Source organism: Canis lupus, chromosome 15, assembly GCF_003254725.2.
Source record: "Canis lupus dingo isolate Sandy chromosome 15, ASM325472v2, whole genome shotgun sequence".
Lineage (NCBI taxonomy): Eukaryota > Metazoa > Chordata > Mammalia > Carnivora > Canidae > Canis > Canis lupus.
The window spans coordinates 39,550,849-39,577,071 of NC_064257.1; the positions used below are offsets into that span (position 1 = coordinate 39,550,849).

The 26,223-nt window shown below is 41.6% G+C and overlaps 1 protein-coding gene across 6 annotated transcripts in view; it reads left to right on the top strand.

The window, feature by feature from the left end:
• Positions 1-26,223, top strand: part of NR1H4 (nuclear receptor subfamily 1 group H member 4) — a 110,954-nt gene that overhangs the window by 21,331 nt on the left and 63,400 nt on the right. For 3 of the 6 annotated variants that reach the window (XM_025438853.3, XM_035699357.2, XM_025438851.3), the window contains 2 exons: positions 15,913-16,146; positions 17,831-18,066. The gene's annotated coding sequence lies outside the window, so the exon portion shown is untranslated. Of the gene's footprint in view, positions 1-12,556; positions 12,677-15,912; positions 16,147-17,824; positions 18,067-26,223 lie in introns of all 6 variants that reach the window. The other 3 variants (XM_035699359.2, XM_035699356.2, XM_035699358.2) reach the window with 2 other exon arrangements.

Here is a 26,223-nt window from a genome sequence, read left to right on the forward strand (position 1 = left end):
TATTACAGTGTATCCTGGATCCTATCATTTTTACAGTAAAACTGTTTTAGCTGTTTACATTTTATGCTCTCCTATCTCCAAAAATCCATGTAATAAAACACATTGTAATAAGCATATAAAAGTAAAGCAACTACAATAAAGATAAAAAAGAAATCAAAGCCCTTTAAGGCAGGGATAAAATAATCACACTCATAAGTAACCATTTTCCATAAATGTTTGTTGAATGAGCAAATGAATGGATTAAAGTAAGATTTGCGATTTTAAGCCTAGAAGTTCCTAGAAGCTAGAACAAAAAGAGAAGTGTGATGAATTATATACCTAACATAAGAAAGTCTGTAGACTTGGCAAAATAAGTGATTGTGTGGACTTTAATAACAGGGGTAAATATGAATGATGATATTTTCAACTACAGTATTTTAGAAGAAATAGAAGTGATCTCTATATAAGAGTTATTTTTAATTTTTTTTAAAGAGATGATAAATCCTTATGAAGCATTTCTACTAAGGCACTAAGCTAATAGGGTCTAGGTAGGTCTCTTTCTGTTATTCTAATACAATTCTGGCTCCTGGAGGAAAAGCCCTCTGCCCAGAGAAGATGTACCCGTACAGGGGAAGAGTGGAGTATTGAAAACTGACGGGTCTGGGGTCAAACCCCACCACTTGGACTTCCTAGCTGTTGGCTTTAAGCAAGCCCCAACTTTAGCTTCCTTAGCTGTAAAGAAGGTACTTGGAAAGTCTTTTTAGTATTAGGGTCATTATCTGCAGAAAATCAGGTCATGGCATAACAAGGATGATGATTATTATTTAGTTTTTTTTTAAATTATTTGCAGCTATGAATGTCTAAATTTGTTTCAGTTAGCTTTTATGTTTGTACTTTTTTTCCATGTTGTTTGTTTATATAAAGTAAATTTGGATTTTACTAGATAATATATGCCTCATGAAGATAGGAAATGCATCATTCTTATGCATTGTGTGCCCAGTGACTGGCCCAGAGCAGAGGCTTGATAAATATGTATTGAATGAATGAATGAAGCAATGAACCAACGAATTAGGGGGAAGTGGGGAGTACTCGTGCTCATGACCACACTCCTCCTCATTACACCATGCATCAAGGATTCTGATTTGGAAAACATCCTTCTGACATCACATTGTGCCTGAGGAAGAAGGGTCTGAGCCTTCCCTGTGACCTCATGGGTCTGAGTGATATTCTTTTTTTTTTGGCTCCATGCAGGGAGCCTGATGTGGGACTTGATCCTGGGTCTCCTGGATCACACCCTGGGCCAAAGGCGGAGCCAAACCACTGAGCAACCCAGGGATCCCCCTGAGTGATATTCTTATGCTCTCTTTCCCACTACTGCTGATTGACTTTGTAATCACCTTCCCTGTCATACTTCCTTTTACATTTTAGGAGGGAGAAGAGGAACTACAGCTCTGATGATAACTTTAGATTTCATATGTGGTTGTTATAGACACATTTTGCTCATTTTTATCATATAGAGAGTAGCCTTGTTTTTTCAATATAGTGTACTCAGCAATTAAGCCCAGGGAAGCCCATATTTGTGGATAGATGGTTTAATATTATGCTATGAGAGCAATACCCTAACAAACTAACCCATTATCTTCGCTGAGGAGATGTTACCAAAGTGATTCATAGAGACTGAGGCTTAGAACTGGATTTTAAAAGTCAATTAAGAAAAAAATGTTAATAAACCCAGTACTTAATACTTTTAGATGGGGATTCATAAAATCAGAAAGGATAGAAGAAAAATCCAAGGATGTGTTTTAGAGGAAAAAAACTGAAAGAAGGTGGCATCTACAAAATTAAACCCAGTAATTAAATTCCAAAGAGCAATGATCTACTTTTCTTTATAAAATTATCCTGGGCCTTGTTCTGATGATAATCTGATTCTCTTTGATAAGTACAGTAGCAGAGAGGGACAACGCTTTGAAAATGGGCTTTGTTAAAATGACAAAGCCTTCACTCTTTTCGGCTACATCGGTGATATCTGATCCTGAAATCCGATAAGGGTACGCTCCCTTCCTCTCCCTACACACTAGAAAGAGGGGGATGGGTGACAACATCTGCTGTCTGAAACAGTTCATCATTTTGTAGTGGGATGTGTCTCCCCAGAGTGTCACCTTGTCTTATATCCTCTCAATATAATGAATGATGATGTATCATCGTAGTAGGATTATGGGTTTTTTTCTGGAATACAAAAACCCAGAGAGGGATCCCTGGGTGGCGCAGTGGTTTGACGCCTGCCTTTGGCCCAGGGCGCAATCCTGGAGACCTGGGATCGAATCCCACATCGGGCTCCCGGTGCATGGAGCCTGCTTCTCCCTCTGCCTGTGTCTCTGCCTCTCTCTCTCTCTCTCTCTCTGTGTGTGTGTGACTATCATAAATTAAAAAAAAAAAAAAAAACCAGAGATGGGTAATGGTATTCAATGCATCTTTTGCCTCTTGCTCCAGTCCTGCCTGTAAGACCCCAACCCAACCACGGATACCTAAGGTGTAAGGTCTGATTGGCTGAGTTAGACCAGGGAAGAAAATTGCCTGATGTGCTAGATGAAGTGTTCTCACAGGCCATGGGCTCCACTGTCCAGGAAGGGAGATTTTAGCCATATCTGCAGAGGCACCACCAGGGTGACAGGTCCAGGAGAGAGCAAGTTCAAATTTCTGGCCAGAAACTCAAGTGTATGAAAATAACCCTATTTTCCTAGTTCTGCCAAGCCGGAAGGAGGTACAATCGTGGTTATTACTGGGACGCTACCCCAATGTTGTGTCAAGCTCTTACATATAGTAAGACTTCATCAATCATGGGACACCATCCACAGGGTTCACCACTGGGCTGGCCATTGTCCCAGCTTGCAGGGGCCCTTGCTACGGCTCTCTGGCTTCTCATCATACTCAGGGTGCCTCAGTCTTCGGCAGGGCTTGGAACCCCTGGGCCTAGAGCCCAAACTTTCTAGAAACCCATTGAAGCCATTCTCTTGGAAGTCCCCCTACTAGCCAAGGCAGAGTGGGGGGGGGGGTGTTCTTACTAACCTTCTACTTTCCAATCTTGGGAATATCTTTCCTTTCAAGCATTAAGGGTTAGATAAACCCAATGGAAGAATAAATAGTCAATTAGGGTACCAACAACATAGGGGATTAGGCACACACACACACAGAAACTTTTAAAATAGTTATTATTACAAAACATCATTTTATTGATCAAAAGAAATCTAAATGTAGCTGGATTTCTTTTTATAGATATTATAGGTTAGTATTGTTTTTGTTTTGATTTATGTTTGGAGAATGGTAATGTTGGCACCATATTCCTCTCAGGGTCTCTACAATTCTTAATCTTGCCCCCCAAAGCACTTCCCTTTCTTCTCTACTCTCACGTCATCATTTAAATCTCTTTGAAGAGGGCTTTCAGGAGTTTTCTGCTTTCTTCTCAGTTGGATGTGTGGGGGCTTGGGAGTGGGTAGGCAAAGAGAAGGAAGTGTGTGAGATCTGTCTCCCTGAGTAGAATGGTGGCTTTTCTGGAAGCACTGGAGAACAGAATGACAACACACAAATGATTATCCCATTAATATCTTGCTTCATTGGTCATGATAAGCTATAATCATGATAGGAGCAAAATTTGAGAACTGTGTGTATTTAGTTCTCTTGAGATCAAGGCAAGGAATTATAACCAGGTTAAAGGGGGCTGTGTTTACAGGTGAAATGCCCATCTGTTCTTTCTGCTAATTTATTTCAAATGATACTGATATTTAGTTTCATTTGTCTTAGTTGAAGTAAGAGCTCTTTCCATTAAATTTTTTCAGCACCCAAGATGTATTCTTTAAGAAACAAAATATTTATTTTTTTTGTATTTTTGCCACTTGAAACAGTTTTTTTTTTTTCCTAAAATATATTGTGCTCCACCCCACCCTACCTTTTAAATGGAAGAAAAGGACATAACTTACCCCTCTCTGTAGCTCTTGAACTCGTTCTCATCTGGGCTTTACTATTAAGCACAATTCTTTCACATTTTGGAGAACACATTAGTTTCTTGCATTGTAGCCACCTCTCACCTTGCTCTTATGTTCTTTTCAGGTTTGTTGATGAACATTTGTTATCAGAGGGTGAAACCAAGCACCTGGACTGGGGAGGATATCTACCAATAAAATGTGCTAAGACCTACGCCCAGCTTTAATTCAGAGCTTTAATTCATGGCAGCCATTTCATTTCATTTCATTTCATTTCATTTCATTTCATTTCATTTCATTTCATTTCATTTTTAAAAGAGTTTATTTATTTATTCATGAGAGACACACAGAGGCAGAGACACAGGCAGAGGGAGAAGCAGGCTCCCTGTGGGGAGCCCGATGTGGGACTCGATCCCTGGACCCTAGGATCACGACCTGAGCTGAAGGCAGATGCTCAACCACTGAGCCACCCAGGTGCTCCCATGACAGCATTTTAATGGCCATTTAATCAAATTTAATTGAGGAGGGTATATTAAATAAATGTTAGGCCCAGTGTTACTTGGTTACTTGATAATTTAATCTCCTTTTTACAGTTGTGCTAGTAGACTCCTGAGCAGTTCAGGAACCTGCCTAATGCTCTTAGACTTGACACAAGTTTTTTAAACCATGTGTCACAATCCATGGGTGGTCCTGAAATCAATCCCTAATGGGTCAAGATCAATGTTTTAAAAATTAGAATAAAAAATTATTGGAATAGAAAATATCAGAACAGATGACACATAGAGGCCTAAGCTTTTTTTTTTTTTTTGCAAACTCTTATTTCAGTTACACATGTGTGAATGTGTGTGTACATTTGTATTGTGGTATGAAATGTATTTATTATCGTGGGTCCCAATCCAAAATATTTGAAAAACTCTCATCTATACTCCCCCAGAGAGTACGGTTGTTAGAAATGTGACTTCTGGGAACATCGTTGATATCAGAACTCCTTACAACCAGAGCAGATGAGATGAATGGTCTCCTATGTATTCCAGAAAAATGTAGGCTTTCCTTATAAATCTGTGGACATAAAACTATTGATGAAGCACTTGGGATATTTGCTTGAATTAAAAAGACCACCACTGACCATCCCAAGTAACCATGGAAATCACTGAAGACCCCCACAGTTAGCAGGCCCCGTCTACTTACCCTAAATGACACTAGCTGCTATTTTTTGGAATTTATTGTATAGTGAGCCCTGTTTTAAATGCTTTACACAAGGCTCTCTCTCTCTCTCTCTCTCTTTTTAAAGATTTTAAAAATTTATTCATGAAAGACATAGAGAGAGAGAGGCAGAGAGGGGCAGGCTCCCCATGGAGCAGGGACCCCAACGTGGGACTCCATCCCAAGACCCTGGGATCACAACCTGAGCCAAAGGCAGACGCTCAACCTCTGAGCCCCGCAGGCACCCCCACAGGCTCTCTTTTAACCATTATAACAACTTTATGAGGTTGGCGTTGTGGCTCACAGATGAGGTGAAGACCCCGGGGGCCACAAAGATGACTGCGTGCAGTGCAGCTTGGTGCCTCCGCCATCAGGCCCACCTCAGAGGTGGGGGTAGTGAGACCATATCTTCCTTCAGTGTCTGTTTCCTCAGTAATGAACAACTTCATTTTCTTGTGACGGAAAGACTTTCTCTGAGTGGAGTTGAGCTTGCTCGAAGCCCTCCCCAGCTTTATCTCCTGTGTGGTGACATAGAACAGCTGGTCACCGTCCTACTGACAACAATGTGCCATCAAGCAGGGGACAGTAATTGTCTCCTTTCAGAACTGACAATATCAGCTCCTTGAACCATTTCACTCGGCCCTATCTCCCACCAAGCCTTCAATTATCTCCTTGTTTCTTGGTTGCTCCTTGGAGAATGGCTGCGCAGCTGGACTCCTTCCCGTCCTGGGTGGACAGGGTGAGGCCTGGGCGCTTCGAGTTTATGTTCCTCCACACCCCCTAGGGTGGGCACCACGAGGCCTAACTGGGCTGCAACCCTGGGGGCCCCTCTCACAGCCTCCACACCCACAGCTGGGCTTCCCACCACGGATGCGCAGTCACTGGGGCCTACCTCTGGTGACCTTGACCTCACGGCGTGCTGACCCTTATCATGGTCTCCCTACCTCTGCCTCAGCCTGGGGTGCCCTCCCTGCCCTCCGGGTAGCCTCATAACCTCTCCCTTCTTTAAGGGCTCTCTCCTGCCTGAGGACCCCAAGGGCGGCCTCTCACCACCTCTGACCAGCCACACACCTTCTCTCTCAGGAGGCGCTTCTGACTTCCCACCTCAAGATCTGTGTGTAGACATCGTGCACTTAAAACGCTAATTTGCACTGAGGAGGGCACTCGATGGGATGAGCACTGGGTGTTATAGTACATACGGGCAAATTGAATTTAAATTTTAAAAAATGTAAAAAAATAAAAAATAAAACACTAATTTGTAGTTTGACAGAACATAGGTGCACATGATATGTAATTCAAGTGGTGCACAAGGTACAGACCGAAGACATTTTTTCCTAATACCTTGTCCCCCAGAAGTAGGCAACCAGCATTATCAGTTTCTTATATATCATTCCAGACACAGTCTACATATCCAATTTGTGATTTTATGAGTGTGTGTGCATATACGCATACACGCATATGTACACAAACACACGTGTATGTCTATAAATACATATGCACACGCGTGTGTGTGTCCACAGATTAGATAGCCACTACACACCTTTTTCAAAGGGTGCTTGAGCTCGGTTGCTATTCCATTCTGAGTTTGTAAAGAGCTTCCCTTCTTGGTGGCCCCTGGGGCTCCGGTCCATGGATATACCCTCATTAGTGTCACCTGTCTCCATCCAAGCACATGTTGTTCTACGAGCACAGACTTTGACATCAGACTCCCTCGACAGAGGCTGAGCTCGTCGTTGATTAGCTACATGCTGTTGGGTAACTTATTTAACCTCTTTGTGCCTCAATTTTCCTGTCTGTGAAGTGGGGAATCACAATCGCATCTCCGTCCTGGGGCTGTGCCAAGGATTAAATATGAGAATCAGGTGTAAAGTGCTCAGAATGCGTGTGGCACGTCGTAAGCTCTCGATAACTGTTAGCTGTTGATTGCTCTGTGGCCCATGGTTTGCCATTGGATTCGGTGCCGCGGTGCACAGCCTTGAACGAGGAAGTGACCTCCAGATACCTAACAGCCCTTTCAGCACGAGCACCTATCGATGAGGACGAGGCTGGCCTCCACGTGGTGCCGTCCTGGCGGCCCTGTAGTACCAGGCGTGACCTCTTGAGGTGCCCCGGTGCCGCAAGGTCTGGGGGTTCGGGGGAATGGGCTGGATGACAGAGCAGCAGCAGGGTGTTGTGTGGGCTCGGTACACCTTATTGTTTACCAATAAATAAGGAAGCATTTCAGCATTTTCACAATCACTACAGAGCATGTGGAGCATACTGGAATTTCACTCTGTGTTCAAGGATCATTTCACACCCGTGCAAGTGTCTTTTAGGATCGATTCCTGGAAATGGAATTACTAGGTAAGGGTCATGCATACTTGCAATCTGTCCTCTTAGACATTGTACCAATTTACATCTCCACCAGCAGTATATGGAAGTGCTTGTGTCATTCATTCTATTTTTTTAAAGATGTATTTATTTATTTATTTATTCATGAGAGACATACAGGCAGAGGGGTAAGCAGGCTCCCTGTGGGGAGCCCAGTGTGGGACTCCATCCCGAAACTCCAGGATCATGACCTGAACTGAAGGCAGACGCTCAACCGCTGAGCCACCCAGGTGCCCCAGGAAGTGCTTGTTTCTTCATCCTCACTGGTACAATATATTAGCAGACTTCTTTGTATCTCTGCCCATCATAGGTGAAAAGTGGTGTTCCAATGTAGCTTGCATTTCTTTCATTATGACTGAGTGTGGATGTCTTTTTATGTGTTATTGGCCATTTATAGGTCTTTTTTTTTTTGTCTTTTATTATGGTTCCTATTATGATTGAGTTTATGTGTCTTTTTATATGTTCAGGGGTCATATGTACATCTTTTCCTGTATATTATCTTTGCATGTGGTTTTACTCCTTTTTCTTTCGTGTTGATCATCTTCTTATTGATTTGCAGGAGCTCTTCATACATCACATGTAATTAATTCTTTTACTTAATTAACTATAGAGATTTTTTTAACTTGGTGCTGTGCTAGGACTGGAGATAGATTTAAAAAAAACATCACTACAGCACTTGCCTTCAAGAAGCTTACAAATTGGTGAAGGGCACAAATGAGGAAATAAACAGTTGCAATAATGAATAAAAAGTATGTTGAGAGGGGTGAACACGGCGTGCTTTGAGGGTATGGAGAAGAGATAACATTCATATGGACCATGCTGATTAGGGAATTCTGCAAAGGGTAAAGAAAGACTTTGAGTAGCAGATGTTTAATAAGTGATTGTTCTACAGTATAAAGACTGATGTTTTAAGTACTTGGTTGGCTCCCATGTTTCAGAATTTTCAGAATCATTTCTAAGGATACTGCATCACGATTTTCATCATATCTGATTCTGCTCCATTGTCACGGCCTATATTCAGCCCCTGAAACACAAGAGGACAGTATCATCACCACCGTAAAGCTCTGAAAATATGCCTTCTGGATGATAAGTAGCCCTGTCCCCACTGAAGACAGATAGCTTACCATTAAGCTATCAGCTGAATTTCCCAAACAGATGGGGGCCTTTTCAAATATAAAATGGGCCATGTCCCAAATGTGTTCTTTGTTCTATGTATTAATAATCTTTTTAGCAAGCTTTGCATTTAAAATGCAGGTTGGGCATAATGTAACACTCAGGCCCAACACCGACCCTCATCGTTCTATTATATCTTTTATTGAGAACCTGCTGTGAATGTTTCACATCCAATTAACCTGTATAGTAGCACATGGCATTAAATGGGTCATCCTATTTTAAGACTTTTTTTTTTTTTTTTTTTTTTTTTTACAAGAGTTGAATGCAGTTTGGACAATCCACTCCAGCTGGGGCTGGAACAATTGAATGCAAGCCTTGAGCATAACAAAAGTTCTAAACAGCTTCTCTTATATGTTGTTCCTATTGCACAGTGGACTTTTGAAATGGTGTAGGTCATAAACCCTCGAAGCAGCTTGTCCTTTATTTACCAAGGTTGAGAGCCACTGCTTCAGCTCTCAGCAGTGCTGAGGAAAGAATGCCATGTTCATATCAGGAAGACTTTATGTTATTAAGTTAATAGACTGAACCGGCTACACAATTTGTGGGGCTCTGTGAAATGAAAATATGAGACCTTTTTTAAAAAGTTACCAAGAATTTTCAAAACCATAACAATAGAGCATCCATCCAAACATAGAGCCTTCTAAGTGAGAGACCCCTTGTGACCACAAATGTTGCATGCTCACAAACAGCCCTGTTGATGGACTCTAAGAATCTGCAGTGGATCAGCACAGCACGGACCCCTGGGACCACAGATATAGAAGGGGCTTGGCTGTCATGTGGTTGGACATCCTCATTTTGTAGGTGGTGAAACTGGGGCTTAGAGAAATAGATGAGTAGCCCCCAGATACCGGTAGGGAGAAGCAGAGGCAGATCTATAACTGTAGACATAATGTGCTGAAAATATGTGGAGAAGAGAGGTACAGATTACTTGTCACATCCTGAAATTTATAATTTAACCTACTATAAAACCATGACTTATGTTATATATTTTTAAGTAGCTAATTTTGTATACCACTGAGAGTTCCATCACATTTCCATCAAAAGCATTTTCCTACCAGGGAATATAAATAAGATGTGCGTCCTTTCTCTGTTCCTCTGGCTTCCTTCCCCACCAGATTAAGCCCTGAATCCAAGCCACAGCAGCCCAGATTCTATGATCTTTTGGCTAAGCAATCTTTTTTTTTTTTTTTTAATTTTTTTTATTTATTTATGATAGTCACAGAGAGAGAGAGAGAGGCAGAGACACAGGCAGAGGAAGAAGCAGGCTCCATGCACTGGGAGCCTGATGTGGGATTCGATCCCGGGTCTCCAGGATCACGCCCTGGGCCAAAGGCAGGCGCCGAACCGCTGCGCCACCCAGGGATCCCTTGGCTAAGCAATCTTGCCTAGATCTTACCATTGCTCAGTTAGATATCCGCTGTGATCTTACAACTGTGTTATATTGAACTCTAGTCCTCGTCAACACACACGTATGTCAATAAAACAAAAGCTCCACTAATTGGTATGTATCTTTCTACTTACAATGGAAATGTTCACTCTGCTATTTTAAAAAATACACTATTACACTGAAAATAAACAAAGGCTGTTTATGACCCACTAACTTGATTTTATGAACCACTAATGGGTCATGTCATGCAGTTCCAAAGACACTGCTTGGATGTCCATGTTGCTTCTGTACTGGGAGGGCTAATTGAAAACAGAAGGCATCTCATAGGACATTTCCTCTGGAAAAGAAAAGTACCAGCAAGGCCCTCACATGCTGGTGGAGGGCAAGAAATAGACACATTTAGATCCTATTGGGAAAATATAAAATGGCCCCATCTGTCTGAAAGCAGCCTGCTAAGTTTACTATAGAATCTTTTTTTAAAAAATTATTTATTTATTCATGAGAGACAGAGAGAGAGAAAGAAGCAGATATACAAGCAGAGAGAATAGCAGGCTCCATGCAGGGAGCCCGATGTGGGACTCGATCCGGGGACTCCAGGATCACACCCTGGGCCGAAGGCAGATGTTCAACCTCTGAGCCACCCCGGCGTCCCTTACTGTAGAATCTTAAAAATATGGTTGCCCCAACCCATTAATTCCACTCTAGAAAAACAGGCCAAGGAAATAATCTTAGATGTAGCCAAGGGTTTAGCTACAAAGAATGATCATTGTAGTATTATTTACAGTGGAGGAAAATTGGAAATAAGTCAAAGTTTCAGCAGTGGGCCATTGATCAATGAGGGCTTTATACCTATGAACTGAATATTATATAGCTATTAAATTATGTTATATATATAATGACATATATAGTCATTAGTGATGACTGTAAAGATTTAGTGTTATTAAAATTTTTATGATATAGTAAAAGAAGAAAGCAGAGTCAGAACAATATATTCTACATGACATTTTTTTTAAAGAAAAGAGATGTGATTTATCTCTTTGTATTAAAAGTTAAGAAAATATATCAGTGTTAATATTCTATGGTAAGAATATGAGTACATTTTATTTCCTTATTTATGATTATCTGTATTTTCTATTTTTCTACACTGACCATTATTACTTAGGAATTAGAAGCAACAATAATAAAGGAATCCTCCAAAAAAAAAAGGGAGGGTCAGGGAAGATACAGGAAGCGAAGTACATTTGATCTAGGATAAGTGGAGAAACTAGCTTCCTAAGTGCAAATAGTAATGTCCTGTCTCATGAGTTACATGTTAAAACAGGTTGTAAATATACATATATTTTTTTATTTGAAGAACCAATATTTTTTCTCTTAGCTTTTCATTTAAATTCAATTCAGTTAATATATAGTGTATTATTAGTTTCAGAGGTAGAATTTCATAATTCACCAGTCCGTATAACACCCAGTGCTCATCACATCACTTGCCCTCCTTAATGCCCATCACCCAGTTACCCCATCTCCCCTCCCACTTCCCCTCCAGCAACCCTCAGTTTGTTTCCTAGAGTTAAGAGTCTCTTATGGTTTGCCACCCTCTGTCTTTTTCCCCCCTCTGTCTTTATTTTATTTTCCATCCCTTCCTCTGTATTCATCTGTTTTGTTTCATTTTTTTTCATAATTGAGTTTTTATTGTTTGTCCTGAGAATCAGTACCGACATTTCGATTTGTACACAATTCTTAATGTACATACCGAAAATCTAAAAAATCACATGGTTGTGATCCTTTTCTAAAAGTTATTCCAGTGATCTTCCAGCTTAAAATTTGGAAGCCAATTTTCCTTAATAGTATATCAAGTATCAATATCTTTGAATGTTGATAGGCTGTTACATGGTTAAGTCCCATTAATTCACAATTTAATACCATGATACACTACATTCTCAAATTTCCAATCCTACACAGCACATTACCATTCCTAGGAAAACTGGACTACCATGACCAAGATGTAACAGAGTACATGGGAATTCTGGTGGGGAAAGCCAAGATCTAGGAGTGGTTTTCTTGAAGAAACAATTGTACCAAAAACAACATGGGAATAGAAGTAATTTAAAATGTTCAAGACCTATTAAATGCATGACTGACTCCAACTTGCCATTTAGTATGCTTGGTATTATAGGATATGGAAACTACCCCATCTATAGAATGTTGAACTGATACCCAAGACAATCAGAGCCTCCCACACTCAGTATCCTACTATTTTCTGGTTTGTACCAAAAAACAACCAGCAAATGATTTTGCTGCAAAAAAAAAAAAAAAAAAAAAAAAAGATTTTGCTGCAAAAAAAAAAAAAAACATTTACAGTTTAAAAATGGGTTGAGGTGGGATTCCCTCTTTCTTCAAAATGTTTCTGCAGCTACTAAAAAATCTTGCCTTTACAAAATAGTTGATGACAATATTCCTCTGGATTGTACAGGAAGGAGACAGGGACCACTGACAGGACATGGTATCTGATATGAGTCAGACTTGGCTTCTCTCTCTCCTGCTTTGGAGGAGGCTGGATTCTCCTCATTTTTAGTTTCTCCGTTTTCTGCAGGTAGGTCTTCTTTTGTTTCTTGGTTCTACTTCAACTTGTTTTCCCCTTTGTTTGCACTTTTTTTGTCTAAAGATTTATCCCTTCCTGCTGCCTTTTTGGGCTTCCTATCCACTTTTGCAGGAGCAGGTTTGGCTGACAACCTCCCCGACCTCCTATTGGGCTCCTCCTTCACTGCCCCTCAGCAGAGATGCTGACTTCACTCTTGGGCATCTCGGCAATGGGTCGGTGCCTGCCTGGGGCCTGCAGGCCTGGCCACTGCCCCTCCTCCCAATGCCCCCCTTTTGTTTCTTAAATTCCACATTTGAGTGAAATCATATGGCATTTATCTCTCTCTGATTGACTTCTTTTAGTTAATAGCTTAATACCCTCTAACTCCATCCACATCATTATAAATGGCAAGATTTCATTCTTTCTGATGGCGGAGTAATATTGTGAACATTTCATTTTTAAAAGGTTCTGATCATTAAGACTGGCTATCCAGGCTTAAATGAATGTCCAGCTATGTCCTTCACCATCTCTGGTACAGATATCTCTGCAATGCAGGCCCCGTGACTTTAATGAGTCACTTTCAGGTTGATTGTAAAGAGATGGGTCAGAATCTCATGATTTCTAGCTTCTAGGAGATCTCACATCTTATGGGGCTGCCAGTGCTTCTGTTTGCTCTTTTTACACCATGCATTTTCGTGTGATATTTCATGTTAATTTTCACAATAACCCTGTAAGGTGGGCACTGTTTTCCATTATCCTATTAGTTTGGGGAGAAAGAACTAAGATCCAGAGATTGACTTGCTCAAGGTCATAAGATAACACCAGAGTCAAGACTCAAGCCCAGGTCCCTGGCTCTAATACTCACCCTACCATGCTGTCCTAGGTCTTACAAATTTTCTCTGATTTTGAGAGTACAACTTCTTCAGGGTTGTGGTGCCTAACCAGAGAAAATAAGTTATTTAAGGCAGTAGAATAAAGACCACTGCAGACAAACTTCTGATGAGACTGATTCAGTGTTGGGAACAAGATTCACACTCATAGCCAGGACTGAGCCAACGGGGAGAGGCCAACTCAACTACCCATACTTTCTTTCCTGCCCTCCCTCTCTGCATTTTAGTGTTCTCATAGTCACTGCCCTGCGACGCTGAGTGTCCTGTCTCTGTTCTCTTACCATGGTGGTCACCCGCGCCTCCTGCTCTTAGGTTAGGTCACATCTTTGCTATACTAACATTCAAGGTTTACCTATTCTGCTTCCCATTTGCTTTGGGATCTTTTATTTAGTCTTTGACCTATGATGAACTCATTCATTAGGGTTGAGGGGAGGATTTTCAATTAAAAAAAAAGGAGGAATCCTGGAGAAGATAAAGAAGCCAAAGTATTAACCAAAAAATACCAATTTCTGTGAAAAGAGATCTTTGTTTTTGGCAGAGTGACTTTCATGCAACACATCTAATGCTAAAGCAGGGTTGATCACTAACAATATGTTCATAACTTCCTTCATCTCTATCCTAATTCAACAATTAATTAAAATATCCTAGTATTGATAAGCGTTTCATAAATATTTTGACCTCCTGTTTCCCGGCTTAATAGTGGAATAAAATATAGGAGAAACTATGTTAGCTTTGGGGAAAACAAACCTGAGTTTAAAGCCCTGCTTGATGGCTCTTGACAAGTTGCTGATCTCTAAATCTTGGTTTCCTCATTTGTAAAATGGAGATAATACTTCCTAGCTTCTAACTTATAAGGACTAAATATAAGAGGCCCTCATGCCCTCAGTAGGGTGCTGAGTTGGCTTGTTCTGGCTCACAAGAGCCATTTGTGAAGTTTTCAGGAATTTCTGAGCTGGTTGTTAAACATAGCCACATCAAAAATTAAAGTATATAAACTTCCAATTAAATACATTAAAAAAAGATGTAATAGATACTCAAAACTCATCACATCCTAGTTATTTTGCTATATTTTACAATTATCTATAGTCCTCTGGTTATTTATATCTATTGTATGTGTAAGGTGGAAATACTCAGGAATGGTACACCATCTCATGTTAGATACCATCCTGTTGATAGTTTGCTATGATGATGAGAATATTTACACTACAGAAATGGGCAAAACTATAAATCAGGATTGAATTATTGCTTGGTCAATTGTCTAAGGAAGGCAGGGCTAGCAGACAGAATTTGGCCCATGGATATCTTTGTACAGCCTGCAAACTAAGAAGAAATTTTGTATTATGAAAAGGCTGCAAGATATGACAGAGACCAGATGTGGCTGCAAAACCTAAAATATTTATTTTTTGGCCCTTTAAAGAAATGTCTGCTGTCTCTTGTGTAGGTGGAGAAAAATGTTAATCAGAAAGATTAAACTTCAAAGTGTGTCATGCTTGTAGCCTTACATTGTGAGGAGCACACACACACACAAATGAAGAAATGTTTTCCGCTGTTTGAAAACTACCGATTCAGCAAAGAAGCCGCTTGTGTTACTGATTAGTGAATGAATTTCCAATATACGTGTTGGGACTGAAAGAGGGTACAATTTAATAAATATAATTTGTGTGAGGGTAGTGGCTCAGTAGTATATCACGGATGTGATTTCATGACAACAAATGCATTGGGAAAAGCATTCATGGGCCAGAATGCAGTTCCATTGATCAAATCATAATTGGAAATCGGCTCAATATAAGAGTTTGGCGAAGCCCAGTGGAAGTCAATTGGCTACGTGGAATTTACAACACACAAAAACTTTGTGTTCTGTTATTATTTGTGAAAATGTTCTATATCTCTAAGATCTAAAAAGTTGAAACATGTGAGAGGGCTTCCGTGCACGTGTGTGCATGCGTGTGTGTATACACCCCTCTCTGAAAGCCAGTTGTCAAATGTTACCCAGAACACCACTGCACATACCCCCACAACCCTTATTTCTTCATACCTCCTCCAGGTTCTTAGTTGAAAAACATGGGCCCTCTTTACTTCATAGGATTATCCAAGCTACCTCCTGGCTCAGAGCCTTTGCTGTTGCCTTTTCTTTACCCTCCTCAATACCTTTCACTCCCCCTACCCGAGATCCTTCAGATCCAGTCTAGTTGGCCAGATATGATAGTGTGAAGTGCTCAGGGAAAACCAGTAGTAGCTAATGCTGACATAGTGTGTCTCTATATTACTCTAGTTGGACCAGCACTTTGCACATATTAACTGATTTAATCTTCATCGTAACACTGTGGAACAGGCAGTCATTATATGTCAATCTTACAGCTGAGGACACATAGAGATGTTAAGCTAAACCCTGAGGTCTACCATCATCCAGTTGATTTGTGGCAGAGCTGAGATTTGAACCCAAGTAAGAGATTTCAGAGTCTATGTCCTCAACCCTCACCTTCCACTGCTGCTGGGGAGAATGAAATCACAACACAGGCTCTCACCATCCAAGAAGAACTGGTCTAGGAGTCATGCAGGAGTCCTTTGGACAGCTCAGAGCTGCAGAGCAAGGTGAGTGTCATCATGGACCCTTCAAGTGGGAGGGGAGAACTTACGGGGCTGGGTTCCCCCTCTTCCTTGTGATGAGGGGTGTGTCTGGGTCATGCTTCCATATTTGGGAGCCCGTAGGCCTGTTGGACCTATGGATGCTAGTCAATTAGAGAAGTAGAATATAGCACTCCTGAGAGGTTTGAATGTACACCTTCCACTAACTTTACAATGGGAAACATGGGTATGTGCCTATATATGGGCAACACCCACAAACCCATGTGTGCTCACGCTATTTTGGAAAGTTGTCCTTTTCTCAGTTCACTCATTGATTTAGCTAACAAAGAGTTACGCAATACTTTCTCCATGGGAGGCACTCTGCTAAAACCAGGGATGGATACAAAGACAAGTTGGCCACCATGCTTTCTTTCCAGAATTTTTTCTTGTATAAGCGGTAAGTAGGTCACTATAATATACAAGGTCAGAGGATTTGAGGGACAGTGAGAGAAGTACGAATAAAGGATGGGGGGGGGGGTTGGTGGGCAGAGTAGGGGCAGAGGAGGAATGGGGTTGGCTTCAGGGAGAACTTAGCACTTGAGATGGCCTGGCAGACATGAGGATGTGAAAGGAAGGTGCTTTAGGTAAAAGAAGGAACTTGTGCAAATGCACAGAGCCAGGGCAGCTTGGCCAAGGTGGGCAAGATGTTAAAGTCTCTGAAGAGACAGGAGGTAAGAAAATACTAGAAAGATAGATTAGGGTGAGATTGTCAGAGGGTGGGAGGACTTCTAAATGTCAGACCAAAGCATTTTAAATGTATTTTTTTCAACAGTGGTAACCCCTCAGGGGATTTTGATTAGGAGAGCATCCAGCAAGGTGCTCACTAGGTATGTAGTATGCAGATGACCAGTCAATATTAATTCAATTGATAAAGCAGAGAAATAGTAATGGATGAAATTTATGGGGTGCTTGCTATAGGTCAGGCACTTTTCACACATTTCAAACCATGCATGTAATTCTCACCACAGCTCATGAGAAGCTCTACCTCTACCTCATAGAGGGGGAAAGTAAGACTCAGAGATGCTATGTGTCTTGTCCAGGGTTGTGACAAACAAGTAGGCATGTGACCAAGGCCTACACTTTACGTGGCTATGCCACTTGGAAAACAGAGACAAGAGAAGAAAAAGAAAGAAACAGAAAAGGAATATGAGGCCAATGTTGTTCTTCAGAAAGGAGGCTGTGGTAGGCCCAAATTAGCCAAGGAACAGAGTGGGTTGGAAATAAGAGGAATTCCAAAGATAGAATCCACATGGATCTGTTATTACTTGCTCTAGGAGGCCCAGGAGAGAAAAGGGTCAAAAAGGCTCAGTTGCAAAAAAAAAAAAAAAAAAAAAAAGGAAGGCTCAGTTGCTAACTTCAGCCCCCAGGAGGTGGGAGAGCTATTAAAAGAAATTGGGGGGTGGGGAGAGGGAGGATGGTTCAGTTCAGACCATGCCTGTGGAACCTGGGGACTCAGAACCCTCCAGGGGAGTCTGAGAAGAAGTGTTTTACAAGGCGAGCCTCAGGGCCCCTCATCCAGGTCCCATTCCCTACTCTGAGCTCTGGGAGTTTGTTCTGGGAATCTCGAGGCCCTCCCAAGTTTCCTTTCTATGTTTATATCATTTATCAGAGAAAGGATTGTTAATGACTAATCTGTGTTCATGAGGCACAGAGCCAAAGAAGAGATGTTGCTGCTGAGCTGGAAGGCTGCCTGTGATCATCCACAGCTTTTACTAGAGCTCCCTCCTCTTCCTCCTCCTGCTGCTCACCCCACTGTCTCCTGGACTCACCCCAATGCAAACCCAGGATCTGAGCGCTAGTAGCAAAATCGCTGTGGTTCGGAGAGGAGGCCTGGACTCAGAATCCTCCCAGGCCTTGAAGGTTCATCTCCAGCCTGAGACAACCCAAGTAAGTAACCTCATTCCTCAGGGGCCAGGTGTCTGTCTCAAGGTGACAGAGGGGAAGCTGTCATTCAGGATTTCTCTTTCACATTGAGAAGTTTGGTTGATGAATGAATTCTAAGTCAGTAGAGTTTGAGGTAAAGTCCTGAAAACAAGAAGGGGAAGAAAAAGATAGAAACTCTAAAAACAAACAAGAGGAAGCAGGAGTTCATGGGGTCTAACAGCTGCTTACCTTATTAACAATTTAGGACTATCGTTTAAACATTGTGGTCATCCGGGAAAATTACTGGAGACGGTGAATTTCAGGAATGTCTCTGTTGTGAGTCCATAGACAATCTGACCTGAACAGTGTGCTCGATTTGGGTGATTTGTCAAACCTTGCTGTGACTTTGGAAATCTTGCTAATGTCAAATGACTTGGGATCTGGGGACAGGATGACATTTAAGCCATGCTTAACCGAAGTAAAAGTTTTTCCTAGGAGAAGAGTGGCTCTGAAAAGCTTTCTCTTTTGATTTTGGTTGTAAACATGCTTTCCACTTATCATGTTACTACTGGATAGAAAAATTTTTAAAAGACAGAAAATGTTAGGAAGAACTTTGATATTAAAATTATCCAAGGTCCAGATCTACAGATAAGGCACCTGTCCGCTTACCGCCGCAGGGAGTTAGGCAACTAACTATAAGGGGAGCCTGAATCCTTTCTCTTAACCGAGTTTTTACTCAGAAGGGGGAGGTGATACACATGACTCACTTTGGATTCTTCCTCTGGGAAACTCACCTGAGTTTGTTTGATTGATTGATTGATTGATTTAATTTTAATTTTAATTTTTTTTAAAGATTTTATTTCTTTATTGAGACACACACACACACACACACACACACACAGAGAGAGAGAGAGAGAGAGAGAGACAGGCAGAGGGAGAAGCAGGCTCCATGCAGGGAACCTGACGTGGGACTCGATCCTGGATCTCCAGGATCACACCCCGGGCTGCAGGCAGTGCTAAACCACTGCGTCATGGGGGCTGCCCTCACCTGAGTTTTAAAGACGGCCGGGTTTGAAGGACCTCGGCAGTATCGACAAGAAATGCAGAGAAATAATCGTTTTGAAATAATGAGCCATCACTGGGTTTCTAGCTGTGATTTTCTGAAATACTGGACACTTTCATCTTTGAGCCACCCCCTCTTCCAAATTATGGACCTGTGCCATTTGCACTGTGGACCTTTCTGTTTTTCTCGGGGTGTTGCAATGTGGCTGATGCAACCTGCTGGGAGCTGATAGGTACCAGCCAGGGATGACACACTCTTGTCCTGGGACCCTCTCTCAGGCTGTGGTTTCCTGCAGGCTCCTCTGGTTTCTCCCCACAGCTGGAGAGGGCGAGGACTGTGGCCTGGCCTTCCCATACCTCCCCCACCTGGCCAGGCTCTAACAGAACCACCCAGCCCTTGGGAGGCCCCGGGGAGTTTGTAAGCAAAGGAAGGGAAGTTTGCGTAGCCGTGGATGTGTGAAGGAGCTAGCTGCCTGAGAGCGCCCACTGATGAGCTGGCTTCACCCCACCGCCTGTTTCCTTCTCACTATAAGCCTACTTGGAAGTTTTTTCTTACATTCATTGGATAGGTGAGCAAACAGGCTCAAAGAAGACAACTCATTTTTTTTCTTACTTTTTTTTGACTAACACGCTATCCCCCCAGCGTGGGGTTAGGCCTCACACCCTGAGATCAAGAGTCACATGTTCTACTGGCTGAGCCAGCCCACGTGCCCTCTGAGGGGACCCAGAGCCCATCCAGGGTTGCAGTTAGGAAGGAGCAGGTCCTGAGCACGAGGCAGGCCTTTGTGACCCTGTGGCCCTCTCCTTGCCACCCCCACATTGTGGGAAGCTGGCAAAACCTGAGACCTGGATGACGGGAGGCTGCGCAAAGCAGCTGGCGGATTTCAGGGGTGATGGGCGCAGGTGCGAAGAGTCCTAAAGCCCCGTGGGGTGTTTTGTAGGGGCCCTGCCATGAGCAGGGGCAAGAGGAGGCGCTCAACGCCAGCTTCAGCCTCGAGATTGGTCTGGGAGTACCGGTCGGGCCGTGAACCCCCAGTCGGGGTGTCCCAGAGCCACTAGGCACTGCTGTGGCTCAGAGCTGCAGGCTGGGAAAGCGGAGGTGGGGGGGACCCGCGTCCCCATCCCCGTGTGACCCACGAGAAAGGGCTGGCTGGTCCTTGGGTGGTGGGGTGGCCACAGGAAGGCAAAGGCACGAGGTTACGGTTCTTCGATGGGAGAAGTTCCCCTTGGTTGGGCTGCGAGCCTCCTCTCCCCTTTCATCCTAGTAACAGGAAGGGCTAAGAGAAACAGAAACAGTGTCCTTGTGTCCCTCCTCGGAGCCCCTCTTCCTTCAGGGGGACCGGTCCCCGCGGCGCAGGTGTCCTCCTTGCCGGACATGCCCACCGCCTCGCTCCCCTCCCTCCCACCCTCCTGCCCTGGCCCCTGTGCCCTCCCCCGGCAACTCTGTTCTTTCAGCTCGTCCCTTCCACATTTGGTGACAAGGGACTGTCAGCTATTCGTACTCCTTTTCCTTTATAAGTTTGTGTCAAAATGCTCCTGACATAACGCGACTTGATGGTGAAGGGAAATACCGCGCGGAAGTCACGCAGCTTTTTTCTTGCTTAGGTCTGAGCATTATAGCAGAGTTCCAGTGTCTACATTTGATATGTGTGAATATAACATCGTTTTGAATCATTGTTATTTTTCGAGATAAAATCCTAATAAAACTTGGAGATTTTACTTTCTGCTCTGAATACAATCAATGCTGCAGTCAACATCCTGTGCGCCTGTGCAAAGGACGATATTTAAGAGTCAGAATTGCATTTTATTTTAATATACACTGCTTGGGGGCCCGCCAGAAAGACTAAAATCGATGACACCACCAGCAGACTCTGAGAATACACATTGTCATGCAAGAAACTTTTTTTAAAATTTTATTTATTTATTTATTTATTTTGCAAGAAACTTTTGATAGGTAGAAATGGTATCTCCTTATATTAATTTGTATTTTTCTGATTATTAATTAATTTCAGACATTTTATAAAGTTTATTGGCCACTTTTATTTTCCTTTCAGTGAATTTTCCTCTTTATATCCTTTGCTAGTTTCTTTCATGGATTGTTTATCCTTTCTGTTTTTATTTATAGCAGTTGTTTTTATATTGTTTGTACTGATTTTTGGCTACTACTTATGCTGTAAACATTTCCTCCTGGTTTGTTCATGTATTTAGCTGTTCATGGTGTCTTGATCTGTCTTTTTGATTTTAATATAGTCGAATTTATTTTTTTCCATTTATTTCTTGTTTAAGAAATTCTTCACCCTTTCACTCACACAGGTCATGAATGTGTTTTCTTATATTTTCTTCCAATAATTTTATGATTTTAAAAATCTTTGATCCACCTGAGAATTATTTCAAGAATGACACAAGATAAAAATCTTTAATTTTTTTTCCCTCAAAGGAATAGTTCATTTTCTGGACGCTATTTCTTGAGTAGGTCATCTCCACTGTATGCCCTCTGCCTCATGTAATGCCTGCTCATGATTAAATTCAAAAGGCAGCCCACCACCCTCAGGAAGATTTCCTAGTCACATACATGCTTGACGCCCACCAATGATTCCTATTTAGGATAGAAAATTGAAACTCCTTACCATAGTCAACAAGGCCAAATGAAAGCTATCTTCTCTCAGACTTCATCTCTTATACTGTCCCTTTGCTCACCTGTCTCCAGCCTCATCAGGCTTTTGCTGTTCTTCCTGAATTCCAGGCCCACGCTCTTAGCACTTGCTGACCACTCTGCCTTTGGGCTTATTTCCCTCTTGCATGGCTTACTTCTTATCCTCCACTTCTCAGCTCACACGTCCACTCTTCAGGGAGCTCTTTCAGGTTCATTCTATCCAAAATAGTGTCTGATGGCATCGCTCTATACCTCATCCCCTTTATTTTCTTATTAACACCAGTGGAAATCTCACTTTTTATTTGCAAATTATCCATCTCTTCTGCTAGAATGTAAGCCTCTGAAGGCAGGTGATTTTTTTTTTCTGTCTCATCTATCTTTCCAAAATCTAGATCAAACCCTGATACCTAATGGGGAAATTAATGAATGTTGAATGAATGAATGTCCTTACTTGTGCTCCTGAAGGGACTTGTGCTTACCTTTGTCATAACAATCCCCAGACTATTTAATTGGGTTTTCCTTGCCTGATGTTTCCACTAAGCTTCTTGAAGGATCATGATTTTTTTTTTTTTTTTTGGTCCTTATATGTCTGGTGCCTGACACAGAGTCAATAAATGTATACTGACTGAATAAATAAGTGAGCAAATGAATTCCTTCTGCATTGACACTGGAAACTGACATTGAGATGTCATTTGTAAAGAGTAAATACATTACTTAAATACTCACTTTCTTCAGATGCCAATAAGACAATGGCCAACATGCCATATTGTTTATTTAGGGGATTATAATCAATATCTAATACTATGTAACAAGCTACCCTAAAACTTAGTGGCTTAGAAAGATAATGATTATTTCTTATAATTCTATGGGTTGGCCAGGTGGTTTTCCCTGGGCTCGATCATGCTACTGATTTCAACTGGAGGATCAAGTAGATCTTATTCCCATGGCTAGGTCCTTGATGTTGGCTGTTGATTGGTATGCTTCGAATGGCTAAGTCTCTCCTGGAGTATTTCATTCTTGGTCTCTTTATGGAATCATGGTCTTAGGACATCATTCCAAGATGGTGAAGACAGAAGCCACAGGTCTGTTGAAGCTTAGCTTCAGAAGTAGAACAGTTCTATTGGTCACAGCAGGTCATAATAATAATAACTCATTAAAGGGGTGATGAAATAGACTTCACTGAATAATGGGAAAAATTGCCAAGTCAGTTTTTTGTTCAAGATGGCACTGGTCTCATTAAAGCAATTTGCATGACTCTTTATGGATTTATTATGAGCCTTTTTAGGACTCACTCTGTGCCAGAAAATGTATATCCATTATTTTTTGAGACAGACTCCTTTCTATTTTGAGCATATCAAACTACTATGGAATAATGCTATGAACTAATGCCTCTGACAATCTGAGAAGTCCTTTAACCCAGATGCGAATGTCTATTAGACACTTCCTTAAGTTTTTTTGAGCTCTTAGTAATGGATCTTATACCCATGATGTGATACCTGGGGCCATTTCTTATTTGAGAATTTTCTGCCCAATGGAAAGACCAAAAAATGCAAAACAGCCTTACGTTTTGACTTAGCATGTCTTGAACCTTTTGTAATTTGCTTTAAATTCTGCTTGCAAAATGAACAGCACCTTCCTCAATTCATCTCTTTCTTTATGAATCTTATCATGTGCAGCTAAATACACCAACTGGCACATTCATTATACTACTTGGAAATCTCCTTAATCATTGGTCCGCAAGTTCACTAGGAAACTTTCCACCTTTTGAGTTACCACAGGTGACAGTGTTGCCAATTGTTTCACGATTACAAAATATAACCCATCCCCTTTCCAGGTTCCTATAGTAATTTCTTCACTGTTCTTCCAATTTCTGGAGTAGTCTCCTTAGTGCCCTTCCAGGCTCTGCCCAATTCCCAATCTCCAAACCAAGGCCATATGTTTTAGCTCCCCCCCCCTTTTTTTAACATCCTCCCTCTTCCAGGTACTGCTTTCTGTATCCGTTATTTTTTTCTTTGTAACAACTACTCCAAAGCATAATGACTTAAAGGAGTAATGATTACTCATAATTAATTTCATAATCACTCATAATTAATTCTCATATTTCTATGAGTCAGCTGAGTAGTTCCTTTGCTAGTTGCGCATGGACTCATTCATGTGGCTTATTCAGATAGAAGATAAACTAGAATGGAAGGTCCAAGATTGTCTTACTAATATGTCTGAAGTCATGGTGTAGCTGTCAGCTGGGACATTTGGGGTGTTCTCTCTGTACAAGATGTCAAGATGTTTTGTATCTGGGGGCATCTGCACAGTGTGTCAGTCTTAAGACAACATTCCTTGATGAGGAGAAGAAGCTCCTAGGCCTCTTAAAGCCCCGACTCACATGTCTTGCATCCACCATTCTATTTGTCAAAGAAATTACCACATCAGCTCAGGTTCAAGGGCTGGAGAATAGATTTTATTCTAGGCCCAGACTCTTAGCACTTGCTGACCATATAGACTTTATCTATTGATGGGTAGTGGCAAGCTCACATTGCAAAAGGGCATGTAGAATGGAAGAATGTGTGGTGCCTACTTTTGCAAATAACAAATAATTTACATAAATAATAATCATAACATTTCAGGACCCCAACAAATTATTTGGGAAAAAAGATGATAGGTCAGTAAGCAGAGGTCTGGTTGACTGAAGTATTTTTGGTTCACGATACCTGAAGGTAATATGCTTTTAAATGAAGACTTTAGAAACACAAAAGAAGAAACAAAATAATGGGCAACCTTGTACAGGCTTAGTTAATTTGTGCAAATGAACACATTGACTGCCTTAGGCAGAAGTGACCTTGCAGAACTGCCAATTCACCCTCACTAGCAATCGGTAGGTGGTTAGTGACAGTCTTGGTAGGAGAGCTACATGAGAGAGCATGAATTTGGAGTTAGATGTGGGTTCACATCCCAGTTGTGCTTCTCACTAGCAGTGTGACCTTGAACCATTTGCTGAACCTCAATTTTCTCATCTATAAAATGCGTATATTAATACCTACTTGGCTTATTATAGATTAAATGAAATAACATAGCACTGATGCTGCCACATAGCAAGTACTCATAAAATGGTAGATATTATTTTATTCCATCTCCCCCAGAATATGTACTAGTTACTGTGATAGTAATAAATACTGTCTGGTTCCTATAAGGCACCACTCTCAGAGTAATGAGTTCCAATGACCATACTGTGTGACTGCTGGTTGGTACTGGCTAAACATTGTGTTATAAATCCCTCTGGACTTTGGGAAGAATCTGTTTACCTTAAATTTGTATTTTTGCCCTGAAAAGAATGACTTCAGTTTGAGTGCTTCTGGGAAGACCAAATCCCTGGAAAAGATAAATTTTTTTTTTTTTTTTTTAAGAGCTCCTTTCTCTCTTCTCTTAAGAACATTCTTCTGAACTTTGGACTGAATCCAGGGCTTCCCCTGGGCGTGAAATAATGGTAGCTACAAGAAGTCTACTTTTCTCCTGCTCTTTAAGAATGATTTACATAAAAAAGAATGATTCACACATTTAACTTTGCCTTCAACAACTGGGTTCATCTGAGAAAAATGTTACCAAGGATGGTGTCCTTGGGTGTGAAGAGTTTGTAGAGAACCAGCACGTTACTGGTTTTTATCTTCATCTTCTGAGAACTGAGATTCTTCTAAATTAGAGTCAAAGCTATTTAATTGAAACAGGGTCTTTCCAAGGTCTCTATTTGCAAATGGTTTATGCCTCATCAGAGGAGCTCCACATACCATGAACTTCCTGTGACACATAGTATCTAAACAAGTTAAAAATTGATAACCAGAAAGTGGAAGTCTAAGTTACGAGTCACTATGCATCTTATCACATTAAAAACAAACAGTGTGTACCATCTCTAAAACTATTCCCGGGCCCTTAAGTTAAGACTTAGCTTACAGCATTATACAAATAAACATAAAGTAAAATAAACATTTTGTTCCTGCTTCTACCAATACGCAAGTCTTAAACTTTGAATCATCGCTTCTTTCTTTCCTTCCTCCTTCCTTATGTCTGCTGTATTCAAGTCTCCTCTTTTCCATCTCTCCAGACACTGCCATGCTGAGCACCTGATCACCTCCCTTCAGCCATGAATTTCCTCCTTTCACTGCCTACCCTCCCTATCCCACCTTCTCACTAGAGTACTCTTGAACACAGATCTCATTATGGCACTCAGCATTTCTAGTAGTGCCTCGGGGACCACAGAGTTCCCAAACATTTTATAGAAAGGAATACTTTTGGGGCACCTGAGTGCCTGCCTTCAGCTCAGGTCATAATCCCAGGATCCTGGGATGGAGCTCCGCCTCGGGCTCCTTGCTCCGTGGGGATCTTACTTCTCCCTCACCCTCTTTGCTCTGCCCTCTGCTTGTGCTCTCTCTGTCTCTCTCAAATAAAATTCTTTTTTTTTTTTTTAAAGAAAGGAATAC